Source organism: Lycium barbarum, chromosome 7 (genome assembly GCF_019175385.1).
Source record: "Lycium barbarum isolate Lr01 chromosome 7, ASM1917538v2, whole genome shotgun sequence".
NCBI classification, from domain to species: domain Eukaryota; kingdom Viridiplantae; phylum Streptophyta; class Magnoliopsida; order Solanales; family Solanaceae; genus Lycium; species Lycium barbarum.
Genome location: NC_083343.1, coordinates 12,547,630 through 12,553,629, shown reverse-complemented (window position 1 = coordinate 12,553,629; position 6,000 = coordinate 12,547,630).

Below are 6,000 nucleotides of genomic sequence, written 5' to 3'. Positions count from 1 at the left end.
CTGTTTGAATGGGCTTATAAACTAAAAAAAAAAATTGGAGTAGTCTAACTTATTGAACAGCTTATAAGCTACTTTAAATAAGCTAAGTTAAATGGGTTCAATTATTTTTTTGAGCTTATTTTAAGCACAAAATGACTTTAAGCTGGCCAGCCAAACACTCAAAAAAACTGAAAACAGCTTATAAGCAACTTATAAGCCAATCCAAACGGGCTCATAGTCACTCAATGGTGCTATTATCTATTTAAGATTTAGTTTCACACAATTTAAAGATTTATTTTTTATACTCCCTCCGTTTCAATTGAACCTATTTGATTGGGCACGATATTTAAAAAAGAGGGAAGACTTTTAAAACTTGTGGTTCAAAATAAGTCTTGAAAATTTGTATGGCTGTAAATCATTTATAAAGTGAATTTATTTCCAAATTAGGAAATAGGTCATTCATTTTGGCACGGACTAAAAAGAAAATAGGTTCAAACAAATTGAAACAGAGGGAGTATTAGTTATGGAAGGCCCGTGCTAAACCCGAGTCCAAATTCAAAATATAAAAATATAATCTTTTACTATTAAATAAGTATAACTTGCTATTTCTTCTGTCCCAATTTATGTGATGCACATTTCTTTTTAGTTTGTACCAACAAGAATGATCATTTCTATATTTATAACTTATCTAACTTAAAACTTCCCCTTTTACCCTTAATGAAATAATTTACAGCCACACAAATATCTATGACTTATTTTAGGCCACAAATTTCAAAAGTCCTTCTTTTTTTTCTTCTTAAACTTTGTGTCTAATCAAACTATATCACATAAATTGGGATGGAGCGAGTACATTTTTCTACCGGATAACTAATTTAATGTATTTACAGGTTAATGATATCTTATTAATAAGTTTTATAATTATTAAGGTTTATTCATCAAACAATTAGATGATTTTAACGAAAACTTTATTTATAAGGAAGAAAGTTAAGTAGAAAAATTAGCAAATCTCAAAGGGACACAAGTGATTCGATATCCTAAACTAAATGATAAAGTAGGATAATTACAACTTGCAAAAATCATAAATTGAAAAATATTTTCATATTTTTGTGAATTTGTGAGCATGTGATTTTATTTATAGATAAAAATAAATCTGTATTGATACTTCTTAAATTATGCACTCATTATTTTGTGTTAAAAGTTTATGCTGGTTAAATGTGATTTTTAACCTTAGTTTTAGACTAAATAATTTTTAAAATTTTACATGAAAATCATTTTAATGCAATTTTTTTTAAACACATGAGCTCGGTAAAGTATAAATATAATGTAACAGAAATGCCTATATGTAAGGAAACAAATTTTCAGAAATTCTCAAATTCAATAATGCAAGTATAAAGTAAAAGAAATAGCTACATATAAGAATCTACAATCAACGAACCAATAACAGGAGGAAAGAAAAGTTGGAGGATAATAAGCAACAAATGAAAAAGGAAAAATGAGATAGCGGCAAGAAGCAAGAATATCTAGCGAAGATTTTTTTTTTTTTTTGGATAATAGATAAGATCAACAGAAGAAAGTAAAAGAAGAAATAAGGTAGGTGTTTGACAACTTTTAAAAAGTAGATCATAAGAACAAAAAATAAAGTTGACGTACGGATCTAGTAGCTCAATTGGTTGGTCCTTGATTCTCCCTTATATATAGTAGTAATATTTAACGTCTCTCACGTATCCAGTGTATGAAATTTGATTATGGTGTATATTCCTTCCAGACTCAACGTTCTCGTTGAGGCTTATCATACTATCTTTTTAAAAATTTAAACCGTAGGTTTCTGTTGGGTCCATCCCATAATTTGAGGAAGGAAACATCTCCCTCATTTTAAGGAAGAAAACAAGGAAGAAAACATTTTCCTTGTTTTGAGAAAGAAAACATATTCCTTGTTTTAAGGAAGAAAACATCTTCCTTGTATTTGAAATATTGTCAAGTGCTTGCTTGAGTCACAAATGACATCAATAGGTTCATTTCATCCCTATAAATAGGGAAGCCTTCTATCATTTGTAGCATCACCAAGAGCAAGAGAGAAAAACAGTAAGGAAAACACTTGAGTGAGATATAGCTATTAAGTTTAGGATTGGTTTTTTGTAATAGTTGAGTGTGAGAGTTACTCCTCCTATTGTAATTCTGTTCCGGTTATGAATAGAAGACCTTTCCAATCCTAACAAGTGGTATCAAGAGCTTGGTTAATCTTCCAGGCCAATCTTTTAAAGTCTCGTAAAATTTTCAGTCAAAAATGTTTTGTCCCAAAATTGTGCTCTGAGTATACCATTCGAAAGATCTCGTTCCGAGGATTCCGAATATATATTTTTCGGAATTTTTCGACCACCGGAAGGCCTCCAAAAGACCAGTCAAAGTTTCCTTGTCCACCATCGCCGCCGCTGCTCCGCCACCTTCCGGCCACCAGCTCGCCGGAGAAGACGACCGGAGAAACCCGATCCGACCAACCCGTTTTGTCCAGACCAACCCGTTTGACCAGAACCAGATCTGGTCAAAGTCCAATTGCCACATCATCCTTTTGTTGACTCTTTCGACCAGCCAGTGATTAAACCGGCCCGGTTCGGTTTGAATTAGTGCAGCCCGGTTCACTCTGTTTTTGTCCGGTTTTCAGATTGGTCAGACCCGTTCCCTAAGTTTTCGACCATTCCGGATTCAACCGTGAGTCCCGTTTTTCCTGATTCTGCTTCCACAGTCCAGTACAAGCAGATTAGGTGCACTTTATCATGGAGAAATCATCATCGGATACCATGATTCCGCTAACATCCTCAAATTATAACATGTGGAAACCTCGTATGGAGGACTTGTTAAATTTGAAGGATTTAGCCGAGCCACTCGAAAATAAAGGTGCCAAACCCGACAAGAAGACAGACGAAGAATGAGCAAGAATGAATAGGAAAACGGTCGCACAAATTCGATAGTGGATTGACCATAATGTATTCCATCATGTCGCGCAGGAAACGAGTGCTTACAAACTTTGAGAAAAGCTTGGGAGCATGTACCGAGCAAAAACGGCTCGAAATAAAACATTGTTGATGAGGCGATTGGTAAATCACAAGCTACGTAGCGGTACCTCTGTCACAGAACACACAAGTCAGTTCCAAGATCTCGTGAACCAGCTAAGTGCAGCCGAATGGGTTCTCAAAGATGAGGAGCAAGCAATCTTGCTCCTAAGTTCTCTACCTGATAGCTGGGAGACTCTTGTCGTCACTCTCAATAATTCCGCCCCCAATGGTAAGGTGACCATGTAGATGGTCACGGATGCCTTAATAAACGAGGAATCGCGAAGAAAAGAAGCCGGGGTAGATCAATCATATGCCCTTGTTTTTGAAAATATTGGACGCAACGGGGGTAGAAGCGGAGGTAGAAGAAGAGGCCGAGGCAAAGGTAGAGGTCGAGGTCAAAGTACAGGAAGATCTCAAGTTCGAGGGAGATCACGAGAGCGGGGAAAGTCCGTCGATACCAACACTTGGTTCGAGGACTATTGTAACTATTGTGGCAACTATGGCCACAAGAAGGTGGAGTGTCGAAAGCTTAAACGGGAGCAGCCTCAAACTAACCAGAGTTCGAGCAAGGAAGATGGTAAGACCATGGTCACCGTGTCACCAGACATTGCACTTGTTACATGCGGAGAGGAAGCATGCCTACACGTGGGCACAAATGATATTGAGTGGGTGATTGATACTGCTGCATCATTCCATGCCACTCCACACCGGGATTTGTTCAGTACTTATAAATCTGGAGACCACGGCGTTGTGAAGATGGGAAACACCAGTTTCTCGAACATTGTTGGCATTGGTGATGTGCACATAAAAACCAGCAATAGAAGCTCACTTGTGTTGAAAGAGGTTCGTCATGTTCCGGATCTGAGATTGAATCTGATCTCAGGAGTAGCTCTGGATCGACAGAGGTATGGAAATCTGTTCAAGGATGGTACGTAAAAATCGGTCAACCCGCGCCCGCCGTAACTCTGGGGGCAAAAAGTGGCGGGTAAAAGCAGCCACGAACTCATCCCAAGTAGCTGGGGAAGCACCCTCACCCTAGATAGCTCCCAGGACTCATACCAGTGAGCAGCGACATCCCGTAGTCTATGCGAAGCCAACTCAACAGACTCAGTATCTGAAGCCCTGACCAAATCTAGTGAGCGCCGCATCCCCTGAATAAAGTCATGGGGGTCCTCGTCGGGCTTAGACCCGTAAAACTCTGGAGGGCCACATAATAGAAACTCTCGAACCCTCAAGCTGTCATGCCTATCGTCATCATCATCATCTCTCCGCCCGCGTCTGCGAGCCTGTCCCGCTACCAGAGTGGTCAATAACTGCACAGCCTCTCTCAGTGTCCTGTCCTCCGCCCCTGGCTGAGGAGCTGGAGGCGCGGGAGCTGGAGCCCCTGGAGCTAATGGTGAAGCTGCTCCAGACTCCTCTGACGATGAAGACGTAGCAGAGTCGGCTGGCCGGGACGTAATATCACGCATCATCTGAGCAAGGGTCCGAGTACCCTTCTGAGCCCGGCTGGTCTCTCCTACTACGCCCTTTTTCTTCTGGGCGGCCGTCGCCTTTTTCGGAGGCATCACTGAAAGAAAAACAACAACAGATCAAAACAGAATCATCCTAATAGCACAGTTCTATCGCACGATCTAAGATCAGAAGAAAAGACAACATCCTAAATGTCCTGTAGCCTCCTGTTTATAGATGTGGTGCACAACACACCGATAAACAAGACTCTACTAGACACGATCTGTGGACACTCCGAGGACAAACCGCTCTGATACCACTTCTGTCACGACCCAACCCCGTAGGTCGTGACTAGTGCCCGATCTGGGCACCCGAACCCATCTATCAAATATTATCTCAAATTCTATCAACTCATTCTAGTATATGGCGGAAGCCGACAAGGCTTTATTTCAAATTTAGGTAATTTCCAGAAAAATTTCGGCAGAGTTTCCTTTGTTTTACGGACTATCCAATATACCCTGCACGCAGAAAATACCAACAAAAGCCACACAGGGCTAACCAAGCAATATATAAACATATGCGGACCGGCCGCCTCGGCGTATAGGATCGCTCAAACAACATATGCGGACCGGCCGCTTCGGCGTATGGGATCGCCCAAACGACATGTACATACATCCATACAGAAAGACCCTAACCCACAAACATGTCCACAAGTGGTAAAAGACGTAACTTTGGATCCCTGTGATCACTGTTTATTCGGGAAACAACATAGAGTTTCTTTCAGCTCCACCAGAAAGAATCATTCCGAGTTGCTGAGCCTTGTCCACTCTGACGTGTGTGGAACCATTGAAGAAAAATCTCTTGGTGGTAGCAAATACTTCGTGACATTCATCGACGACGCATCACGGAAGGTTTGGGCTTATTGTCTCAAATCGAAGGATCAAGTATTTGATCGTTTTAAGACATTCCATGCTATGGTAGAAAGGGAGACTGGAAAGAAGCTGATATGCCTCCGATCCGACAATGGAGGCGAGTACACTTCCCGGGAGTTTTTGGCATATTGTGCTAAACATGGGATCAGACATGAGAAAATGGTGCCACGAACACCACAACATAACGGTGTAGCTGAAAGAATGAACCGCACTATTGTTGAGAAAGTCCGATGCATGCTCAGTATGGCTAAACTGCCAAAGCCATTCTGGGGCGAAGCTGTTCTGACAACTTGTTATCTTATAAACAGGTCACCTTCAGTCTCATTGAACTTTGAAGTTCCAGAAAAGATATGGTCTGGGAAAGATATTTCATATTCTCACTTGAAAGTGTTCGGGTGCAAGGCATTTGTACATGTATCCAAGGAGTTGAGGCAGAAGCTTGATCACAGATCAACTCCGTGTATCTTTATCGGCTATGGAGATCAAAAGTTCGGATACAGGCTGTGGGATCCCGAAATGAAGAAAGTGATTCGAAGTAGAGACGTCGTGTTCCATGAAAACCAGTTTCATGAGTGTGCTCCAACAGTCAA